This window comes from Mus caroli, unplaced genomic scaffold (genome assembly GCF_978045245.1).
Source record: "Mus caroli unplaced genomic scaffold, Mus_caroli_1 scaffold_3, whole genome shotgun sequence".
In the NCBI taxonomy this organism is placed as follows: Eukaryota; Metazoa; Chordata; class Mammalia; order Rodentia; family Muridae; genus Mus; species Mus caroli.
This window is the reverse complement of record NW_028227258.1, coordinates 76214098-76239457: the sequence shown is the minus strand read 5'-3', so window position 1 is coordinate 76239457 and position 25360 is coordinate 76214098. Positions and strand designations below refer to the sequence as shown.

The 25360-nt window shown below is 41.3% G+C and overlaps 1 protein-coding gene across 4 annotated transcripts in view; it reads right to left on the bottom strand.

Annotated features, from left to right (window-relative positions):
* The window catches only part of Fhip1a (FHF complex subunit HOOK interacting protein 1A), a 252082-nt gene that overhangs the window by 157659 nt on the left and 69063 nt on the right, over positions 1-25360 (bottom strand). For 2 of the 4 annotated variants that reach the window (XM_085835794.1, XM_085835795.1), the window contains exon 2: positions 22066-22188. The exons of the other annotated variants lie outside the window; for them this stretch is intronic. The gene's annotated coding sequence lies outside the window, so the exon portion shown is untranslated. The remainder of the gene's footprint in view (positions 1-22065; positions 22189-25360) is intronic. 4 annotated transcript variants of the gene reach the window in all.

Here is a 25360-nt window from a genome sequence, read left to right as displayed (position 1 = left end):
GCATCAAATCACTTTAGAAAAGAAATTCACATCAAACTCTTTAGCTATCTCAAAGTTTAAGATTCCGTAATTTAATACTGATTGCCTAGGTAACTAGAAAGACAAAACTTATCAAAAGCAAAGTAAAAGGTTTAATGCTGGATTGGCTTCATACCCACCTTTGTATTAGTGTTGACAGACTGCAAGTCTACGCCTTAGCAAATACTCACTGAAGTACAAGAGCCTAATGGAAGCTCCCAGCAGCTTTCAGGGTTCAGACCCTGCCAACAAGGGCAGGACACTGGAGCTCCAGAGCCCAAGTAAGCACTGGGCAGCACTGTGCTCCTGTGCTGGTGCAGAACACATATTTATTTTCTATGGTGTTCTGGCAAGCTGTTTTATTAATTTGTTTGAATAACAGGAAGAAAATAGATAGACCAAAAAATTTCATTACCCATGGGATTTATCACAGTTAATAGCAATTAATCAAATTTTTTCTGCTGGTGTAGAAATGACCGCATAAGATCAATTGAGTATCTGTTTCTCTCACATGAAGGATCGACTACTAAAGGCTGAAGGCATTACAAGCCCAGTGACAGAGCACTTGCCCAGCTCGCGTGAGGCCAGAGGTTTGACTGTCTGCATCAAAACACATAAAACAGAATATTAATTGGCATAGTGCTGCTCTCTTTTTTGTGATTGTTCAAAACCCACTTTCAAAGAAAAGAGCTTTATTTTTACTTAATAAAAAAAAAAATTGGGCTGAAAGATGGCTCTGTGAGTTAGGACCCTGTAGCAACACAGAAACATCAGTAACTCCAGTCCCAGAAGATCAGATGTCCTCTTCTGGCCTCCATGGGCTCCAGACACATATGTGGTACACGGGGATACATGCAGGAAACATTGATACACATAAATAAAAATAAAGAAATCTTGAGAAAAAACAAATAAACCCATAGTCTCTTTCCACAATTTGCTTTTAACGTGATCACATTATTTTATATGTACACACGTGCATAGTAACACAGGTACACTTGACTATAAAACACATACAAAATGTACAGACTAATTTGAAGATAAAACTTTAGAAATTGTCTTTGGTGTTTCAAGTAAGCACATTTTATTTCAAAATGTTCTGTATACCAAAATAGCAAAGATGTACATCTTACAAATGTTTAAAACTTCCAAATTCATGTCTACAACCTAAAATAAGGAAAGTCCCTCTTCCATGCCTGGGCAGTTTATTCTACAAAATAACTTGACTTCGAATGTTTAAGCTGCCTTTATTACTGCTAGAATCACTGAAATTTAAATTCTGTGTACTTTGCTATCCGCATCAAATCTAAACCCCACAGGGAGCTGCGCTCCTATGATCTTCATATTTACAAATCCATATTTGCATAGTGAAAACTTGACTCTGACTGACTGTCATGTCAGACCATGTCCCTGAGACACTCAGGGCAGAGGCAGCAGGACTTTCCAGTGCCATAGCACTCTGCCACCTAAAAGGGCATTGATCAAAAGACACGCACGTGCTGTATCCATAGTGGGCAATCTACTGAAAACTATCCAGTGTCACCAGTCATCTTGTGATTGATAATACCTCACAGCATTAGGCTTAGGTTTTTCCTTCTGGGAATGTCTAAACTTATTGCCTTGAATACATTGATAATATCATAAGCAAGATTAGGTCCTTAACTCCAAGGCTACAATAAACAATAGAATAAGTAATAATAGATCCGACTCCAGCAGTAGTTGAGCACCTAAATGCTGTACATGTAAACTAACAAAGTCCTCACAATAGCCCTAGGAGATACGATACCATTATTTCCAGTTTACAGTTGAGGGAACTGAGGCCGAGAGGCTAAATAACTTATTCCAAATGACAAAGGAAGGAATGAGGATTTAAGCCAAGCAGACCATCCCCCAAGTAGGCCTTGATTTTACAGTATTGGATATGGTACCTAAATACTTTAATTTTTGTTTAAAGTGAAAGGCTTTTTACTTGATTAAAATGATTGACCTCAATCTAACTCAAGGAGTGGGGAAGATATTTTTGGATGTCTAGTAACTTAATAACAAATATAAACTAGCAGACTCTACCCAGTTACTTAGCGGTTGTTTTATTTAGTTGCTGTCAAATCAAAATGGTCTTTGGAGGCCTAGAAAAAATAAAAACTGGCCACCAGGTTCCCATTGTTCCTTCCTCTGTACAAAACTTTAAATTTCTCCATGTCCTGTGGCCATTTTCTACACTGGCAATTACAAGTCATTAAACCTGCCTCTCATAATGGCCTCATAGCAACCATAACATCCTTCTGTCACCTGAAATAGCTGAAAACCTATAAACAGTAGCAGGGGCTGCTCTAACTCTAATAACTTCCAATCAATCAGAATGAAGAAAATGAGGATTTGTAGAAAATGGAAGTAATTCAGAGTGACATTCTATGGAGCATGCACAGGATACTGGCCATCAGAAATTGTTCTTCCTTTATCAAGTCAGAGTTAGGACATTACAGAAAAGCACAGGTGAAGAACCGGCATCTATAGTGGTCCGAGGGCTGGACTTGTACTGAGCACATCTAGTTTGGAAGAGAATTTAGATCACTTAGGCAAGCCACAGGATCAAGTTTTGTACAGAGAAGAAAGTATTGATCAGTATCTAGTCTCACAGACAGACTAGGTACCAGGATTCTTGCTCTCAGGAAGGAAACAGGCAAAGAAGAGCAGGCCTGGGACCCAAGCACATAAACAGGGCACTGAAGGGAGACTTGAAGTGTCCCCTTGGTCTTTCGCTTTCTCTTGCCTCTCCTCTACCAACATACACACCTTTTATTTGTTTTCTCTTCAGACAAATTATCCTCAGATTTGGAATTCTTTTACCTCAGATCCTGAGATCACTGTGTCCAGCACCTCGCCCGGGCCATCAGTGATCTCTCAGCTTGCCTTTTATCCCAAGACACAGGTCCATGTTCTCAGGCTTCGTGTGCACATGTGTTCTCTCGAACCACATTGAAAACATGGATCGGGTGTGCTGCCCTTCTTACTTCTGTGCACTGTGTGATACCTCTCTGGTTACATCTCAAGAGGTCCATATTTTACCTTTTAGCATCTTATTGTGAATTAGAGATCACAAGGGCCCAATTTTTCAGAAAGCCACCAGCAGGAGGAATATATTGGGGATGAAAGGAAGTTGATAATGAAACCGGAAACAGAGAGGTGACATCACCTCACTTTTAGAATACCAGGGAATAGGACCAGGGTCAAACACTGCACACCCATCCTACTCAAACTGTCATACCCTGATCCTCTCAGAAGGAAATGCCTCCCCTTCTCAGGGGAGGGAGACTGAGCCCCTGTCCTGTATACATGTTGCATGTAGGCCACTGAGCTATACCCTCAAGCTCTGAGTAAATGTCCTTGCAAATGGCCTCTTCCAAGTCCCTAAAGCAAGTGCTCTCCCAACTCTTCTGGGCTCTCCATGCCCCTTCCCCACTAAACAAAGTAGCTCTAAGAGGGAAGAAGGCTGCTGGAGAGATGTTCCCTGAATGAATTATGTCAACCAAACATTACTACTCTTTTCTTAAAAATATTTAGTTATTCTTATGTATGTGTGTTTTGACTATGTGTACACGTATGTACCACATGTGTGCAATACCCATGGAAGACAAAAGAGGATATAGATCCCCTAGAATTAGAGTTCAGACCGTTGTGAGTCACTATGTGGCTGATGGAAACCAGACCCAGGTCCTTCACCAGAGCAGGAAATGCTCTTAACTGCTGAGCTGTCTCTCTGGCCCCCAAACATTACTTTAGCTCAGGATTTCTAAACCTCTGAACTACTGATACTGAGAAGGGGAAAAACTTCTTTTCTTTTTTTGACTTTTTGAGATGGAGTCTCACTGTGTAGACTAGATTGGCCAGGAACTTTCCACACAGTTTAGGCTGACCTTGCTCCATCTGCACAAGCTGAGGTACAAGCATGTATCACCATGTCCAGCAAGAAAAATTATTCTTAAATGGTAAGCAAAACATTTCTTGGAACAAACAAAATAGGTCTTGAGATTATTTATTGCAGGAAAGTGGAGATGGAGGGGAGGGGGAAGGGAAAGGATGAAAGGAAGAGGGGAGGAGGGGAGGAGAGAGGAACAGGGACAGGGTTGGGGAAGACTGAGGGTCAGTAGATGGCAAATGACTCAGAAAAGATGTTGAGGGAGAGGAGTTCTTGATGGAACAGCCTGACAGGATTCTGGTTGAAAATAGGCCAGAGTGATCAGATATCAAGGGCAAAAAATGAGAAATCTGATCAAATACCAAGGGGAAGAAGGAGTTTCACTAAACTGATTCAGCGAGATTCTTGCTAGAACTTGGCTGGAGTAAAGCCAAGATGAGAGAGATTAGCCACTAAGGCAAGGCAAGAAAAGGGCTCAGGGGAGCATAAAGTTCAATCAAGGAGAATGTCTCTCTCAACATTTTAGAACAAATAACTTCACTGTGGGGGGTCATTTTGCCCATTGCACAGTGGTCTCTTTCACTAGCACACACATATACGAACACACTCTCATACACATTATGACAATGAAAACCATCTGAGCACACAGCCAGACAGCTCTATGCACAATCCCTGTGGAAGAAGAGGCTGCTTTAGAAGGGGTTGACAGACCTTCTCCATAAAGAGACAGAGGAAACATCTCAGTTTCTGCACTTATACAATTTCAATGCCTTATTCTTCTCAGTTGCTACATCACTGAAAATTAAATAGGTGGCTGGCCTGATTTGGCTTTAGGACAACAATTCAGAATAATAGTGTCCCTTTCTCAAACAGCCTATGGGAAGGGGCTCTAAAATGTTCCCAAGTATCTTCCCTTTTACCCTGGATAGACCTTAAACATTCCATTCTTGTTCCTAGTTCTCTACATTCCCAGATAAACACTGTTGGTGTGGATTTTTTGTTGTTGTTGTTACTAACCAGCAGTATTGACATTGTATTTAGAATGTTCATGCTTTCTTTCCTTATCTCACATTCTGTAGCATATCTCTAAAATGGATTCATTCCTGATAGCAGACTATATGAAGAAATAGGTCACTGGAACAACATATCTTCTCTTACAGTCTCACATGAAACTCACACCACAATCCATCAGCTTTGCCTCTAGGTTAATTATATATTTATATATTAATCGGATTACCTAGATTATGACATGGTATGCCTGGTAAAGGGTATACAAGACTCCACTACAGAATGTGAAATTTTAAACTTCATGGTGCATTTATGTCACAGCTTCAAGAAAGATCTCAATCAATAGATTCAAGAAAGATCTCCTAGCAATGGGGAATGTGGAACCTGAAATGGTCACCTCCTGTAGCCAAGTAGGACACCCAGTAGGGAGATAAGTATACCAACCCACCCACAAAACCTTTGACCCAAACTTTGTCCTGACTACAAGATCCACAGAAATAAAGATGAAGTAGAATCTGAGGTAATGGCCAACCAGTAGCTGGCCCAACTTGAGATCCACCCCATGGACTAGAACCAATCCTTTTAACACTATTAATGATACTGTTATGCTTGCAGACAGAAGCCTTGTAGAACTATCCTCTGAGAGGCTCCACCCAGCAGCTGATGGAAACAAGCAGGCAGAGAGCAAGCAGGCAGAGAGCAAGCGTCCTTCTTCCATGTCCTTTATATAGGTTGCCAGCAGAAGGTGTAACCCAGATTAAAGGTGGATCTTCACCTCAAAAAAATCCAGATTAAAAGTGGGTCTTCCCACTTCAAATGGTTTCATTTAAAAAAAAAAAATCCCTCACAGGTTTAACTAGCCACTTGCGTTTTAGTTCATTCCTGATATAGTCAAGTTGATAACCAAGAATAGCCATCACAATGTCTAAGATGATAGATATACCAATTACCAAATCTGATCATTACACACAGTGCACAGGCATTGAAAGAGAAAAGGAGTGTGGCTCTGTGAGAGAATACTTACCTAGCATGAAGAGGGCCCTGAGTTCAAACTCCTGCATTGCAAAAGAAAGGGAAGAAGAATGAAGAGGAAAAGTGGGTAGGCCTAAAAAGGAAGGAGGGGGAAAGGAAGTGGAGAGGAGGAAAGGAAGTGGAGGGGAGGAAAGGAAGTGGAGGAGAGGAAAGGAAACGGAAGGGAAAAAAGCAAGTAGAGGAAAAGAAAGGCAGGAGAGAGAGGGTAGGTAGAAGGGTGGAAGGGAGGAGGTTAGCTCTACAAATTACTCTCCAAAGCTGCTCATGTTCACTTGAGAAATCATCTGAGCAAACAAGTGAAAAAATTTGCATGACAGGAACTTCAAGTCTCTGAAGAAAGAAATCGAGAAGATCTCAGAAGATGGAAAGATCTCCCATGCTCCTGGATTGGCATGATTAATATAGTAAAAATGGCCATTATGCCAAAAGCACTCTACAGATTCATGCACTCCTCATCAAAAATCCAACTCAACTCTTCATAGAGTTAAAAAGAGCAATTCTCAAATTCATTTGGAATAACAAAAAAAACAGGATAGTGAAAACTATTCTCAACAATAAAAGAACTTCTAGGGGAATCACCATCCCTGATCTCAAGCTGTTCTCCAGAGCAATGATGATAAAAACTGCATGGTAGCCAATTGCGCGGGACCTGAGACTGCATTAGTTAGGGAAGCAGAAACCGGCCTGAGTAGGGCCACAGGCCTCACCCGGCCGGATCAGCGCCAGGGTAGCAGGAGCGCAGGGTTGCCTGACACCCGCCAGCTACCCACAACCCCCGCCGCAGGATTTTGGGACTGCTGGTCAGTGGAACACAGCTTCTGCTCCAATCCAATTGCGCGAGACCTGAGACTGCATTAGTTAGGGAAGCAGAAACCGGCCTGAGTAGGACCACAGGCCTCATCCGGCCGGATCAGCGCCGGGGTAGCGGGAGCTCAGGGTTGCCTGACACCCGCCAGCTACCCACGACCCCCGCCGCAGGATTTAGAGACTGCTGGTGAGTGGAACACAGCTTCTGCTCCAATCTTTAAATAGTGACAACGATAACAACTAACCCCAGAGATTACCAGATGGCGAAAGGTAAACGTAATAATCTTACTAACAGGAACCAAGACCACTCACCATCATCAGAACCCAGCACCCCCACTTCGCCCAGTCCAGGGCACCCCAACACACCGGAAAAGCTAGACACGGATTTAAAAGCATATCTCCTGATGATGATAGAGGACTTCAAGAAGGACTTTAATAACACACTTAAGGAAATGCAGGAGAACACTGATAAAAAGGCAGAAGACAATAAAGAGGAAGCACAAAAATCCCTTAAAGAATTGCAGGAGAACACTGCTAAAGAGTTACAAATCCTTAAAGAAAAACATGATAACATAATCAAACAGGTAGAAGTCCTTACAGAAAAACAGGAAAACACATCCAAACAGATGATGAAAATGAACAAAACCATACTAGACCTAAAAAGGGAAGTAGACACAATAAAGAAAACCCAAAATGAGGCAACACTGGAGATAGAAACCCTAGGAAAGAAATCTGGAACCATAGATACGAGCATCAGCAACAGAATACAAGAGATGGAAGAGAGAATCTCAGGTGCAGAAGATTCCATAGAGAACATCGGCACAACAATCAAGGAAAATGTAAAATGCAAAAAGATCCTAACTCAAAACATCCAAGAAATACAGGACATAATGAGAAGACCAAACCTACGGATAATAGGAGTGGATGAAAATGAAGATTTTCAACTCAAAGGACCAGCAAACATCTTCAACAAAATTATAGAAGAAAACTTCCCAAATCTAGAGAAAGAGATGCCCATGAACATACAAGAAGCCTACAGAACTCCAAATAGACTGGACCAGAAAAGAAATACCTCCCGACACATAATAATCAGAGCAACAAATGCTCTAAATAAAGATAGAATACTAAAAGCAGTAAGAGAAAAAGGCCAAGTAACATATAAAGGCAAGCCTATCAGAATTACACCAGACTTTTCACCAGAGACTATGAAAGCCAGAAGATCCTGGACGGATGTTATACAGACACTAAAAGAACACAAATTCCAGCCCAGGCTACTATACCCAGCCAAACTCTCAATTAACATAGATGGAGAAACCAAAGTATTCCACGACAAAACCAAATTCACACATTATCTCTCCACGAATCCAGCCCTTCAAAGGATAATAACAGAAAAAAACCAATACAAGGACAGGAACCACGCCCTAGAAACAACAAGAAGGTAATCCCTCAACAAACCTAAAAGAAGACAGCCACAAGAACAGAATGCCAACTTTAACATCAAAAATAACAGGAAACAACAATTACTTTTCCTTAATATCTCTTAATATCAATGGACTCAACTCCCCGATAAAAAGACATAGACTAACAAACTGGCTACACAAACAAGACCCAACATTTTGCTGCTTACAGGAAACTCATCTCAGAGAAAAGGATAGACACTACCTCAGAATGAAAGGCTGGAAAACAATTTTCCAAGCAAATGGCATGAAGAAACAAGCTGGAGTAGCCATTCTAATATCTGATAAGATTGACTTCCAACCCAAAGTCATTAAAAAAGACAGGGAGGGACACTTCATACTCATCAAAGGTAAAATCCTCCAAGAGGAACTATCAATCCTGAATATCTATGCTCCAAATACAAAGGCAGCCACATTCATTAAAGAAACTTTAGTAAAGCTCAAAGCACACATTGCACCTCATACAATAATAGTGGGAGACTTCAACACACCACTTTCACCAATGGACAGATCATGGAAACAGAAACTAAACAAGGACACAGTGAAACTAACAGAAATTATGAATCAAATGGATCTGGCAGATATCTACAGAACATTCTATCCTAAAACAAAAGGATATACCTTCTTCTCAGCACCTCATGGTACCTTCTCCAAAATTGACCACATAATTGGTCACAAAACAGGCCTCAACAGATATAAAAATATTGAAATTGTCCCATGCATCCTATCAGATCACCATGGACTAAGGCTGATCTTCAATAACAAAATAAATAATAGAAAGCCAACCTTCACGTGGAAACTGAACAACACTCTTCTCAATGATACCTTGGTCAAGGAAGGAATAAAGAAAGAAATTAAGGACTTTTTAGAGTTCAATGAAAATGAAGCCACAACATACCCAAACTTATGGGACGCAATGAAAGCATTTTTAAGAGGAAAACTCATAGCTCTGAGTGCCTCCAAAAGGAAACTAGAGAGAGCACACATTAGCAGCTTGACAACACACCTAAAAGCACTAGAACAAAAGGAAGCAAATTCACCCAAGAGGAGTAGACGGCAGGAAATAATCAAACTCAGGGGTGAAATCAACCAAGTGGAAACAAGAAAAACTATTCAAAGAATCAACCAATCAAGGAGCTGGTTCTTTGAGAAAATCAACAAGATAGATAAACCCTTAGCCAGACTCACTAGAGGGCACAGGGAAAGCATCCTAATTAACAAAATCAGAAATGAAAAAGGAGACATAACAACAGATCCTGAAGACATCCAAAACACCATCAGATCCTTCTACCAAAGGCTATACTCAACAAAACTGGAGAACCTGGATGAAATGGACAAGTTCCTAGACAGATACCAGGTACCAAAGCTGAATCAAGATCAGGTTAATGATCTAAACAGCCCTATATCCCCCAAAGAAATAGAAGCAGTCATTAATAGTCTCCCAACTAAAAAAAGCCCAGGACCAGATGGGATTAGTGCAGAGTTCTATCAGACCTTCAAAGAAGACCTAATCCCAGTTCTTCACAAACTATTCCACAAAATAGAAACAGAAGGTACTCTACCCAACTCATTCTATGAAGCCACAATTACTCTGATACCTAAACCACAAAAAGACCCAACAAAGATAGAAAACTTCAGACCAATATCCCTTATGAATATTGATGCAAAAATCCTCAATAAAGTTCTTGCTAACCGAATCCAAGAACACATCAAAACAATCATCCATCCTGACCAAGTAGGTTTCATCCCAGGGATGCAGGGATGGTTCAATATACGGAAATCCATCAACGTAATCCAGTATATAAACAAACTCAAAGACAAAAACCACATGGTCATCTCGTTAGATGCGGAAAAAGCATTTGACAAGATCCAACACCCATTCATGATAAAAGTCTTGGAAAGATCAGGAATTCAAGGCCCATACCTAAACATGATAAAAGCAATCTACAGCAAACCAGTAGCCAACATCAAAGTAAATGGTCAGAAGCTTGAAGCAATCCCTCTAAAATCAGGGACTAGACAAGGCTGTCCACTTTCTCCATACCTATTCAACATTGTACTTGAAGTCCTAGCCAGAGCAATTCGACAACAAAAGGAGATCAAAGGGATACAAATTGGAAAAGATGAAGTCAAAATATCACTTTTTGCAGATGATATGATAGTATATATAAGTGACCCTAAAAATTCCACCAGAGAACTCCTAAGCCTGATAAACAGCTTCGGTGAAGTAGCTGGATATAAAATTAACTCAAACAAATCAATGGCCTTTCTCTACACAAAGAATAAACAGGCTGAGAAAGAAATTAGGGAAACAACACCCTTCTCAATAGTCACAAATAATATAAAATATCTTGGCGTGACTCTAACTAAGGAAGTGAAAGATCTGTATAATAAAAACTTCAAGTCTCTGAAGAAAGAAATTATAGAAGATCTCAGAAGATGGAAAGATCTCCCATGCTCATGGATTGGCAGGATCAACATTGTAAAAATGGCTATCTTGCCAAAAGCAATCTACAGATTCAATGCAATCCCCATCAAAATTCCAAATCAATTCTTCAACGAATTAGAAAGTGCAATCTGCAAATTCATCTGGAATAACAAAAAACCTAGGATAGCAAAAACTCTCCTCAAGGATAAAAGAACCTCTGGTGGAATCACCATGCCGGACCTAAAGCTCTACTACAGAGCAATTGTGATAAAAACTGCATGGTACTGGTATAGTGACAGACAAATAGACCAATGGAATAGAATTGAAGACCCAGAAATGAATCCACACACCTATGGTCACTTGATCTTCGACAAGGGAGCTAAAAACATCCAGTGGAAGAAAGACAGCATTTTCAACAAATGGTGCTGGCACAACTGGTTGTTAACATGTAGAAGAATGCGAATCGATCCATTCCTATCTCCTTGTACTAAGGTCAAGTCTAAGTGGATCAAGGAACTTCACATAAAACCAGAGACACTGAAACTTATAGAGGAGAAAGTGGGGAAAAGCCTTGAAGATATGGGCACAGGGGAAAAATTCCTGAATAGAACAGTAATGGCTTGTGCTGTAAGATCGAGAATTGACAAGTGGGACCTCATGAAACTACAAAGCTTCTGCAAGGCTAAAGACACCATCAATAAGACAAAAAAACCACCAACAGATTGGGAAAGGATCTTCACCTATCCTAAATCAGATAAGGGACTAATATCCAATATATATAAAGAACTCAAGAAGGTGGACTCCAGAAAGTCAAATAACCCCATTAAAAAATGGGGCTCAGAACTGAACAAAGAATTCTCACCTGAGGAATACCGAATGGCAGAGAAGCACCTGAAAAAATGTTCAACATCCTTAATCATCAGGGAAATGCAAATCAAAACAACCCTGAGATTCCACCTCACACCAGTCAGAATGGCTAAGATCAAAAATTCAGGTGACAGCAGATGCTGGCGAGGATGTGGAGAAAGTGGAACACTCCTCCATTGTTGGTGGGATTGCAAGCTTGTACAACCACTCTGGAAATCAGTCTGGCGGTTCCTCAGAAAATTGGACATAGTACTACCGGAGGATCCAGCAATACCTCTCCTGGGCATATATCCAGAAGATGTCCCAACCGGTAAAAAGGACACATGCTCCACTATGTTCATAGCAGCCCTATTTATAATAGCCAGAAGCTGGAAAGAACCCAGATGTCCCTCAACAGAGGAATGGATACAGAAATTATGGTACATTTACACAATGGAGTACTACTCAGCTATTAAAAAGAATGAATTTATGAAATTCCTAGCCAAATGGATGGACCTGGAGGGCATCATCTTGAGTGAAGTAACACAATCACAAAAGATCTCACACAATATGTATTCATTGATAAGTGGATATTAGCCCAAAACTTAGGATACCCAAGATATAAGATACAATTTGATAAACGCATGAAACTCAAGAAGAATGAAGACCAAAGTGTGGACATTGTGCACCTTCTTAGAATTGGGAACAAAACACCCAGGGAAGGAGTTACAGAGACAAAGTTCGTAGCTGTGATGAAAGGATGGACCATTTAGAGACTGCTGTATCCAGGGATCCGTCCCATAATCAGCTTCTAAACGCTGACACCATTGCATACACTAGTAAGATCTTGCTGAAAGGACCCAAATATAGCTGTCTCTTGTGAGACGATGCCGGGGCCTAGCAAACACAGGAGTGGATGTTCACAGTCAGCTATTGGATGTATCACAGGGCTCCCAATGGAGAAGCTAGAGAAAGTACCCAAGGAGCTAAAGGGATCTGCAACCCTATTGTTGGAACAACATGATGTACTAACCAGAACCCTGGAGCTCTTGTCTCTAGCTGCATATGTATCGAAAGATGGCCTAGTCGGCCATCAATGGAAAGAGAGGCCCATTGGACTTGCAAACTTTATATGCCCCAATATAGGGGAATGCCAGGGCCAAAAGAATGGGTATGGGTGGGTAGGGAAGTGGGGGGCGCTATGGGGGACTTTTGGGATAGTATTGGAAATGTAATTGAGGAAAATATGTAATTAAAAAAAAAAAAACAAAAAACAAAAAAAAACTGCATGGTATTGGTACAGTGACAGGCAGGTTAATCAATGGAACAAAATTTAAGACCCAGAAATGAACCCACACACCTATGGTCACTTGATCTTTGACAAAGGAGCTAAAATCATCCAGTGGGGGGAAAAAGGCAGCATTTTCAACAAATGGTGCTGGTTCAACTGGCAGTTAGCATGTGGAAGAATGCAAATTGACCCATTCTTATCTCCCTGTTCAAAGCTCAAGTCCAAGTGGATCAAGGACCTTCACATAAAACCAGATCCACTGAATCTAATAGAAGAGAAAGTGGATAAGAGCCTCAAATACATGGGCACAGAGGGAAAGTTTCTGAACGGAACACTAATGGCTTGTGCTCTAAGAGCAAGAATCGACAAATGGAACCTCATTAAATTGCAAAGCTTCTGTAAGGCAAAGAATACTGTCAATAGGACAAAACAGCAACCAACAGATTGGAAAAATATCTTTACCAATCATACATCTGAAAGGGGGCTAATATCCAATGTATACAAAGAACTCAAGAAGTTAGACTCAAGAGAATCAAACAACCCTATAGAAAAATGGAGAACAGAGTTAAACAGAATTCTCAACTGAGGAAACTCAAAGGGATGAGAAGCACCTAAAGAAATGTTCAACATCCTTAGTCATCAGAGAAATGCAAATCAAAACAACCCTGAGATTCCACCTTACACCAGTCAGAATGGCTAAGATCAAAAACTCAGGTGACAGAAGATGCTGGCCAGGATGCGGAGAAAGAGAAACACTCCTCCATTGCTGGTGGGATTGCAAGCTTGTATAACCACTCTGGAAATCAGTCTGACAGTTTCTCAGAAAATTGGACATATCCACCAATACCTCCCCTGGGCTTATACCTAGAAGATGTTCCAACATGTAATAAGGACACATGCTCCACTATGTTCATAGCAGCCATATTTATAAAAGCCAGAAGCTGGAAACAATTCAGATGTCCCTCAACAGAGGAATGGATACAGAAAATGAGGTACATTTACACAATGGAATACTACTCAGCTATTAAAACCAACAACTTCATGAAATTCGCAGGCAATTGGGTGGATCTAGAAAATATCATCCTGAGTGAGGTGACTCAGTCACAAAGGAACAAACACAGTATGAACTCACTGATAAGTGGATATTAGCCCAAAAGTTCAGAATTCCCAAGATTTAATTCACAGACCATAAGAAGCCTAAGAAGAAGGGAGACCGAAATGTGGATGCTTCAGTGCTTCTTAGAAGGGTGAACAAAATACTCACAGGAGGAAATATGGAGACAAAGTGTGGAGCAGAGATGAAAGGAAAGGCCATCCAGAGACTGCCCCACTGGGGGATCCATTCCATATATAGTGACCAAACCCAGGCGATATTGTGGGTGCAAGGAAGTACTTGCTGATGGAAGCCTGATATGGCTGTCTCCTGAGAGGCTCTGCCAGAGCCTGATAAATACAGAGGTGGATGCTAACAGCCAATCATTGAACTGAGTGCAGGGGGTTCCTGATGGAGGAGTTGGAGAAGGGACTGAAGGAGCTGAGGGGGTTTGCAGCCCCATGAAGAGAGCAACAGTGTCAACAGGCCAGACCTCCAGAGCTCCTGGGGACTGGACCACCAACCAAAGAATATACATGGAAGGATGCATGGCGCTGTCCACATATGTGGCAGAGAATGGCCTTGTTAGACATCAGTGGGAGGAGAGGCCCTTGGACCTGAGGGTGTTCAATGCCCCAGTGTAGGGGCAGGAAGACAGGAGTAGGTGGGTGGGTAGGGGAGCACCCTTACAGAGGCAGGGGCAGGGGAGATGGAATAGGGGAGTTCCAAAGGAGAAACTTGAAAGGGGAAAAACATTTGAAATGTAAATAAAGCAAATATCCAATTTAAAAAAAGAGGAAATCATATTAGCCTACGTAATAGACAGCTGGTTACCCTCTATTCTTCCCAACATTATTAACTCAATGCCAATCACAATCAACAAAGAGCCAGACAAGGAGGCAAAGACAGGCGGATTTCTGAGTTCGAGGCCAGTCTGGTCTACAAATGAGTTCAAGGCCAGTCTGGTCTACAAAGTGAGTTCCAGGACAGCCAGAGCTACGCAGAGAAACCCTGCCTCGGGAGAGAAAAAAAAAAAAAAAAAACCAACAACAACAAAAAAACTAAAAACAACAACAACAAAATAAAACCAAAACAACAACAACAAAAATCTCAATCTCTTAGTTCCTCTGGCTGCTGGAAGTAAAACCATGACAGGCCTGCTGTGGGTATTTACAATACAGGTATATACAATAAGTGGAAGTATCCTGAGAGGCCTTTTAGGAAAGTTTCTAAGAGAAGGTGGAAACAGGTAGCGACAGAAGGCTGGCAAGCGCTGGATTTTGGCCTTCCATCTTTAATGGAAGGAAAGACTACAGCCAGCAAAGTTCTACCATCCAGCTCCAGAACAAGGAATGAGGACAGAATCATAGAATCATAGCCCAGCACAGTAGCACAGAGAGCTGGGGGCAGTGCAACTTGAAAGTCAAAGAAGAGCTCAACTCCAAGGAGAGTCTAGTTCCACACTTATTTTACTTGGAAGAAAAATAGTCCCCTAATCTGTTTAGTCATTGATTCTGATGATTACTTACAGGTGAGCCTAATCCTAGCCTGACACATCACCTACTAGATACTTTAGTAAGATAAAAGCATATATAAGTGGCAGTCATTATTTGACTCATTTAAATACTCACTGATTCTCTCATACAATCGATAACTATTGAGCATCTGTACTGGGTGACAAAAACTCAGAAATAAATAAGACCCAGCACCAAGTCTAAAAGAGACAACTAGGCAACTAAAACAACATTTAACAAGCCTTAGGACATGGAAAGAATGGGGCCTGGCGGCGTGTCAGAAAACCCTACACCCAAATGTGAAGAAGTCAATGCAATGGATTCGAGAAGGCTTCCCAAGGTGATGGACAAACTCAGAGGGAAGAGAGGGAAAGTGTGCTTCAACTACAGAGGCCGAAACACAGCATGGCAGAGGTGGGATGGAGCAGCTTTCTGCTGGAGACCCACGAAAGTATAGGCTATGTTTCCTCAGCTAGACTAGATAACGAGTTCCTTTATTATATTGTCATTACAATAAGGACTAAAATAGTCAAAGACTAATCAAAACCTATCATTTCTCCTTAATTTCCTACCCCTCCGAGTGCCCAGTATCACTAAGGAGTTACTGACTCTCTTGCAGCTCTCTGCCTTATGGTGTGGTTCTTAACCATCTGGAGCCCCAGAACTGGTAGGGCTTTCTCACAATGAAGTAGCCTCTAGAGAAAGTCTGCTGTCTGCCGTCTGCCTTATGGGTAACTGACAGTACAAGAACTGGGCTGGTTTAAAAAAAAAAAAGTGTGTGCAGATCACATTTAACACTAGGAAGAATAATAACATTGAATGTTTAAAAAACAGAGTGGGGTATGAATAGGAAGGGCCATTAGTTATAGTGGTAGAGGCAGGGGTGATGGAGAACCAGTCTATGAATCCTTACAATGCAATGCAGAGATGGACACACAGTGTAAGGAAGATGAAATCAAAAGGTTCAATCAGGCAATCAGGAATGAGAAGGTAAAGAGTAAGCCTGGATTTCTAGCCTTGTCACCTGTGCTGGCTAGTTTTATGTCAAGTTGACATAAGCTATAGTCACCTGAGAGGAACTTCAACTGAGAAAATGCCTCCATAAGACTGAGCTGCAGACAAGCCTTTAGGGCAGTTTCTTAATTAGTGATTGATGGGAGAGGGCCCAGTCCAATGCGGGCATGGCTGCCCCAGTCCTGGGTTCTATAAGAAAGCAGGCTGAGCAAGCCATGAGGAGTAAGTCAGTAAGCAGCATTCCTCCATGGCCTCCATCAGCTCCTACCTACAGGTTCTGTCCTATTTGAGTTCCTGTCCTGACTTCCTTCGGTGATGAACTATGATGAAGAAGTGTGAGCCAAGTAAAGCCTTTTCTCCCCAGGTTGCTTTTGGTCATTGTGTTTCATTACAGCAATAAGAATCTGAGCTAATACAACACCTATAAGAGAAGAAAGAAGAACACAGGAGTTACACCCTGTGCTCTGCAGAAACAGTCTGGCTTGAATCCTGCCTCCACTGATAGCTCTGTGGCCTCAGGAAAACAGCTTGACTGTACGTGCGTTGGTTCCCTGCCCTGCAGAGTAATGGCAAAGATAACAGAATTTATCTTGGGATTTGCAGAAGAATTACCAAAAGCTTCTAAACACTGGTTTGTAACATGGGAGATGCCAAGAAAATGTTAGAAACACTAGGCTGATAGATGGCGGCGCCTCTTGCTGAGTTGGGAGATTGACAGGGCCACAGATCCAGGTGAGGACAATGGCTCTGATTCTGGATGTGCATCTAAATTGGAACAGCTAGTAGGTGGCCGGGAGGAGGGACCGAGCTGTGGGAACGGGACATACCTTGATACAGACTAGTGTCAGGGTGGCATCCAAGGGAGGATATAGCAGACACAAAGAAATGCGTACTGAAAAAGAACTTGGAGGCTCCCATAGGTAAAATGTGGGGGGCTGGGAGTGTAGGTCAGTGGTGGAATATATTTTTATCATGTGTGAGGCCCTGGAGTCTGTCCACAGTTCAAACTACAGAAGAGACCGAAGCTTAGGAAGTTCCTCTAGTCGAGGGATGGACAGAGGGAAAAGAGTGAAAGACAAGAGAAAGACATGCAAACACCAATCCCAATAAGAATACACTTAAAGACTTTTAAAAAAAAAGTGAATACTATTGAGATGAAGGAGGCATCACTCTGAGGAAGCCTCATAGAGACCCCACACACAGCTGGGCAGTGAGGGGTGGGGCTCCCTGGAACCACTGTTTAAATGATCTGTATGAACTACCCAGAGCAAATGCTTAGGGAACTTCTAAGTTTACAAGGGCTAAACACCTCTTTTCACAGAGAAACTGTGGAGGATAAGCCTCAGGAAAACCAAAAAAAAAAAAAAAAAAAAAAAAAAAAAAGAGTAATCTGAGTAGATTTGAAAAAAAATCAAACTTTTCAAGGAAAGAAATCAAACACGGTTGGCTTTTATGAAAAAGAGTCCAAATTGCTGTTTGCAAATAAAGTTCTGGCCCCTCGGTTTCTGTTACCAAGCCTAAAGAAACCATTTATACTGCGTTGGCTCTGGAGCTGGAGGAGGATAGATAGCTGCTAGTCTAGACCACAGCTATGAGAACTATTTTGGAGAGCTGACTGGACTGCTGATAACTGGGTCACCTGAAACCAGCCAAACTGCTGGCAGAGCATGAGGTCAGAGGTCACTGAGTCCTAAGGCCCTGGGAGGGGAAGTGTTTGGTTTTGTTTTCATTGATGGGTTTAGGGTTGTGTTTTTGTTTAAGGGGGTGATTTGGGTAAGCCTGTGAACAAGCTCTGAAAGGCTGAGAACCCCTAATCCACCTGCTCAGGGGACCAAGGGCAGGAACATGTGAGACTGCAGCAACAGCACAGAGCTATCAATAGGTCTAGGGCCAGCTCCAACCTGCCCTGGAATCAGCAGGGTGGCTCATTAACACAAACTGGACTCTGCCCTAGGGGCTTCTGACTTAACCCCAAAATATGCATCTCTAACAAGTTCCCAGTAAGGATGATGGGGCTCAAATGAGGCCACTGTGTAGAAAACTCCTGTCATGGAGATGTTAGAGTTGTTCTCTAAATGTGACAGGAACACTCACATGCCCAAAAGATAAGGTATTTCAAAAACTATGCTGAAAATAAAACAGGTGCCAGGTGTGGTGGCTCACACCTGTAATACCAGCACTTGGACTTCCATGAGTTCAAGGTTACCCTGAGCAAGTGAGTGAAATCCTGTCTCAAAACAAACAGACAAAAACCCAGAAAAGTAAACAGCACACATAATCAAACATAAATGTTCTAAACTATTAAGGTCTCTTAGAAGAGACTTTCAGTGCTAGGAACAAACCAAACAACAGGGAATGAAATTATGAAGTTCATAAACTGTATGAAGAGACAAAGGTGGCTAAACAAGCAAATACACTTCAGGCACAAAAGAAGATTCAAACCTAAGAGATTATAAAGAGGTATGTGCAAATAAAAATGTTTAAACTTCAGACTTTTAGTTTTCGGGTTTTTTATTTATTTGGTTGGTTTTTGGTTTTGTTTGTTTGTTTGTTTTGCTTTTAATGTAGCTGCCTGACTGCCCAACCATAACTCATTTTGGAAGATCCTTTAGTGTTATTTACTTAGAAAGCTCTAGTCCCAAACAACTCTTGAAGACAGATTGTTATTGGAAATCATCTTTTGCAGTGGCCTCCCACTGGTTCTCACAGAGCCTGAGAAACCTCAGAGGCCTTCCCATCACCCACTCCGCGTGACTCACATCCCCAGCATGCTAGCACGTCGGCTGCATTCCAAGGCCACTCTAACTGCTACTCTCTTATTTAGACAGCTCTTAACCCTCAAATAGTGTATTCAAATATGTAATTCTCTCGCAACAGCTCGGAATATCTGTAATTGCCTCTGTCTGCCTGCTATTTGTCTTACTGTTCTGAGAACATCCCAAGTTCATAACAGATGAATTCTGCGGACGGCACCTCCTCAGGACGCCCCTTGTGTGTTATGCTGTGCTGCCTGGATGCGTTAAAGTCCATTTCAGATCAATTTACCACTTGTGTTCCTGCTGTGCACCTTCAGTGTCTGTGATCTTTTCCTCCCAAGACATGCATGTGAATGTTAGATCCCTTCATTATCCAAGTCACTGTTACTCCTACAACATATGCTGTTCCCTCTGATTTCTAGGTATCCCACCAGACTTTAAGCCTTATATATTATAATATTTGCTCTTCTATCTCATATTCTCTTTGTAGCTCCCAATGTCCTCCTGACCTTGACCAAAAAAAATCAAAAACAAAACACTTCATTTCTAAAAGTACAATACTTAGAGTATAACCATTAAAACAAAACAAACAAACAAAAAAAACGCACTATTAAGAATCATTCTTTCGCCGGGTGTGGTGGCGCACGCCTTTAATCCCAGCACTCGGGAGGCAGAGGCAGGCGGATTTCTGAGTTCGAGGCCAGCCTGGTCTACGAAGTGAGTGCCAGGACAGCCAGGGCTATACAGAGAAACCCTGTCTCGAAAAACCAAAAAAAAAAAAAAAAGAATCATTCTTTCAAAAACAAAAATTGCCTACTGGATCCAAGAGGCAGGAACAGATTCCAAACAATGTCTATGCAGGTGAACCGCTGGGGAGGGATCCAGAGTTTGGACAGGATTCCTTGGTGCCCAGTCGTGATGTTGAGTCCACTTAGGCCCTGGAGACTAGCACGTTAAACAATCAGAGGATAACAGAAGATAGACTTGCAGGGATAACATAAAAACAGTTTCCTACCAAAGCGGCAGCTTTATTTCATGTTAATATTTCCTTTCATTTGAAGGGCTTGAAGCATTCACAAGATCTCAGGACAGCAGAAAGAAAACATCTTGTCTTTCCAGAGCATAAGCACAGCCCAACCTCAGCATGTTACTGAGAGATGCCGCCCTGGATGCTCAGTATGGCACAGCATGGGTTCCAGGGGCCTTCTCTGCCACCCTGTTAGTCTCTGCCCTAGATTTACTAAGCCATTTGAAAAGTAGATGTTTAATACAACTTAATATGTGGCATCTAGATGAGAAATTTATATGCCCATTTACATCCAGGAAAAAACATTTCCGTTTCTAATGTAGCCATAAAGTTCAAATATTTTATTCAATCTTATCCAACTATATCTTTAATTTGACCTTATAAGTTATTCAGAAATACAATCTTTGTCAAAATACCATGATAAATTACAGCACTCAAAGCAGAAATCAAGTAAATAACTATTAAACAGATATGTCTACATATATATACATGTATATGCACACACACACACATATATATATATATATATATATATATACATATGCATGCATGCATACATACATGCACACATACACATAGAAGTTTGGTTTTGTCCTTTACGGGGTGTCGATGTTTGGTGACACTGATAAGATGCTGATTTCCATCCCTCATCATGAAGGAATCTAGTAATCTGAACTGTAAGTGTGTGAAGGCTTGAACCCAGGACCTCATCCATGCTAAGCATTCTCTCTACCACCAGCCCTGTAATTTGAAACTTAAAATGTGTATTTTAACAAGCACTCTGATAACGTTTTGAGAAACATTCCAGAACACCTGCAGGGAGTCATTTATAAGAGGCAAATTAAAAAGGCTGAGAGGTATACAGCATAAGAGAGTTTGGATATCACCTTATTTAACCTGATTAATAAAGTAACATTTCTGTAACCATGACAGATTGATTGATCTTAATAAGAAGGAACAACAATATTTATAAGACAAATAAATAATGTTTCTCTGTAAATGACATGGCCTAATCACTTTTTTTTTAAACAATATCATCACTGTTTAACCACACACTCCCTTCTAGGGTTTCAATTACACACAGAGACAACAAAAAGGAAAACTATTTGCCTTATATTGTTTCTTCTTTTTGGTTTTAGTCAACATAAATAGTGTTTCTACTTAGCCAAAAGCATTTCCCTTGTTTCTCAAATACAGTGCCACAGAGCTGACAGATGCCTCCACAGAAAACAGGATGCCTAAGAGGATGTCATGGGGCAGGTGGGGGTTGGGGGAAGAATGGGGCAGTGGGGTGCAGAATGCATTTCCAAAGAAATGTTTTGTAAATATTTGAGTAGAAAATAGAGTTTAAATTCTCAAAAACTCTGTTTTGAACGTGATAATGTTCACCTGGATATACAGATATATTCAAGTAGAGCTGATTTAAAAACTAGTTTATTAAATATAACTGGATGCATACCAATAGTAACCCCACAAAGATCCTAGTTTGCTTCCTGTTGCTATGATAAGGACCATGACCAAAAAGCCACTTGGAGAGGAAGTTTTATTTCATCTTACAGCTTACAGTCTACCAACTAAGGGAAGCCAAGACAGGAACCCAGAGGCAGAAACTGAAGCAGAGACCACAGAAAAGCACTGCTTACAGATCCGCTCCATGGCTTGTTTTTCTTCTAAACTGAAGGACCACCTACAACAGCTGATGCTACTCACAGTGGGCTGGGCCCTGCCACATCAATCATTAAGCAAGAATATGCCCCATGGGCAAGGCTGTTTTGATGAAAGCAATTCCTCAGCTGAGGTTCCCCCTCCCAGGTGACTCCCAACAGACTCAAACTAACAAGCGCAGTAAGAAAAACATTACCTGTGAATGCTTTCTTCAGTAGCACACTGTTGGGTTGTATTTGTTCGCTTCACCTTTCAGAGGAACGCAAAAGACTTCTCTAACATTTGGTTCTGTCCAGAAACCACCAGAAGACTCAAAAATCTACAGAAAGGAAGGAAATGCCTCGTCATCACTAATAATAAATTACAAATACAAGCCTACATTCCTTCTATTTGTGTACTGGGTGAGGTGTCCTTAGGTCACATTTGTTTTTATCATAAAAATAAAAACATATGGGGAAGCCTCAGAGACATTCTCATTGTTCTTGGTGTCCTCCCTGAACTAGACAGTAAGACCCTATTGCTGTAGATACCACACCTTGTGATGGCAGGACATGGAGAAAGTAAGCTAAAACTGAGCTGCAAGCTTCCTCCCTGCTGGCTGCCTTTCATAGCATCAGAAGATGCTATGCAGGCCACTGAGGTAAAAAGACATCAATAATCTTACCCAGTGGAGGACCCTATGAACTACAGTACTGACCTGCCAATAAGAGATGCCCACTAGTGCAATAATGGCATGATGTAGGTAACCAACTGCTTTCTAATTGGATTAGGGACAATTTCCATAGGAGGAAAATGATCCCTGGTTCTGCAAACCTACTCAAAAGCCCATGGCTGGGGAGGTAACAGGCTTAGTAGGAGAACATACTATTGTTGTTCTCCTACATGGACATGTTGTCAAATGGTCTTCAAATATTTATGTTTATCCCTGTCTTTCTTACTTTTTCGTGTTGCTATGATAACATACCCTGGCCAAAGCAACCTAAGGCAGAAAGAAAGGGTTTTATTTTGGCTTACAGTTTCAGGATATAATCTATTATGGCCAGAAAGTCACAGACCAACTAGTATCAAGAGGCCAACTGGTCACACTGCGTGCATAGTCAAGAAGCAGAAAGCAATGATTGTGCTCAGCTCACTGTTTCTTCTCATAGTCTAGATCCCCAGCCCAGGGAATGATGCTACCCACAGTGGATGAGTCTTCCACTTCAATTAACCTCATCCAAATAATTCCCACAGGTAAGCCCAGAAGTATCTCTCTCAGGAGATTGTAGAACAAGTTGATAACTAAGATTATCCATTCCAACATCCATAGGTCCAAGATGTTTCCTTTTGTAGTGGTCAATGGTTAATGCAGAGACTCATAACTGGTAAACAAGCTGATAATGACTGTTGAGTGTTTCACCCTAAATGAGACATCTATCTCTATCACCCTCATCCGAGTCTCAGAGAACATCCTGAACAAAAAGATATAGATGTAGAGAGGTGCTATGAACTGCTGTCTCCTAGACATGGCATGACCACTGCACTCAAGATCAGAGAAGCTGTGGTTATCTATTCAAGACTTGCAACAACAACAGCAGCAACAACAACACCACTCTGAGTCCATCAACATTCCACTGTGGATGAATAAAGGGCTTGTGAGGCTCAGTGGGAGGAATGGGCAATTCATGACTGCTGGGGACTGGAAGCCAGTTTTCTTCAGTGCTATAGCCACTATTGAGTTCACAGTTCAATTAGGAACCCCACACGCACACTCACAGAAGCAACCCTAATACTTTTTTTTAAGTCATGAAGGTAGTTAGGGGCTTGTTAGGAAGGAAACACCATAAAGAGTGGGAGCAGTATAAAGATGGTAAAAGGGAGATACTGTGAAGAAAGGTATTATATGCATATATGAAAAGTCAAAAACAAATATTTTTAAATTTTTAAGTAAGTAAAAAGTATATTTTTATTTCAAATTGTGAATGCTAGCCAAAAAATGAGAAGACCCTGCTAGGCAGCAGAAAGCAAGAAATTCTTCCATTTTCAAGATTATTTTCATTAGTTATATCTACAAGTATGTCTTTGTGAAGGAAAGCTATGTGTATGCAGGGCCCACAGAGGCCAGAGGTGGGCACTGGCTCTCTTAGAGCTGGAATTACAGGTGTTTGTGAGATGCCTGAAGACAGTAGGGACCCAACTCAAGTCCTCTGTAAGAAGAGCAAGTGCTTTTTAACCTGTAAGTCATCTCTTCAATTCTGATTCTTCCATCTTGTTATAAAATACTGTGTTATAAAATAATTACATATTGCTTTCAGAAGAGAATAAAAACATATGTAGCTAAATAAATTCACACCATAAATCAACAGCATCATTAACATGACAATATAAAGTCAAAAAGGGATCAAAGTAATTTTTCTGAAAAACTTTCAAAATAAAAATGTGCAATATCCCCAAAATGTCCCCTAGTACCTATCTAGATAAAAAAGATTGAAAGTTTAACTTTTGTTCTCCCTGGCTAAAGTCTGCTCTGTTCTCAGACGTGTATCTATCATCAGGCCTAACAAACAGGCGAGTCTTACAACACAGACACATGACTCCATCCCTGTTGTGCAACAAATAGGCTGGCGGTATCCAGACAGAAATAAGAGTATCTAACATGACGAACCCCAAATGCTTGGAGGCATGGAAGGTAAAACTAGTATACACCCGAGGTAAAAGCACAGACTTATCACTCAGCATCACAGAGGATGGAAAGCTGAAGAAAATTTGCAAGGAAAACCACTTTTAAGAAAATAGGAAGTACTGTAATTTTAATAAAGGAAAACATTTAAATGCCCACTGACAGAGAAGCAGTCAACTACACCTGTTACTACAATAATTTACCTTGCATAATCCTGTTAGTGATTAGTAGGATTGATGCGTTTATAATTAGAAGAGCAAATGGCACTTGTACTATAGAGAAGGAAGACATTCCAGGCCTGGTGACATCTTTCATTCCAGCACTGGGGAGGCTGAGCCAGGAGGTTCATGAATCAGAAGTCAGCCTGGAACTACACATGATGGATGCATGGAAGGAAGGAAGGAAGGAAGGAAGGAAGGAAGGAAGGAAGGAAGGAAGGAAGGAAGGAAGGAAGGAAGAAAAACGGAAGGGAAGGAGAGAGGGAGGGAGAGCGGGAGGAAGGGAGAGAGGAAAAGAGGGAGTCAAGTCAGGCAGCTCAAGTTAGATATTGGACTGTAATCACTTATGACCACAGCTACTCATAAACACGGCAGGCAGGGGAAGTCAAGTTTTCTCAGTATTGGGTATAATATTTCCCATCTCTAGGCAGGTTAAGCTAAGAGTCCAAGTCAGAGAAAAAAATGCATCCTCCCCATAGCTCTGTATCATGAAAATTGTCCAAGATGGTAAACCACTCATTGACATCACAATTTTTCTGCAATAGCCCAATATTAAAGATCATGTCCTAGAACTTCCTAGAAGAACTTCTGTGTATAACCTACATAGACATAGC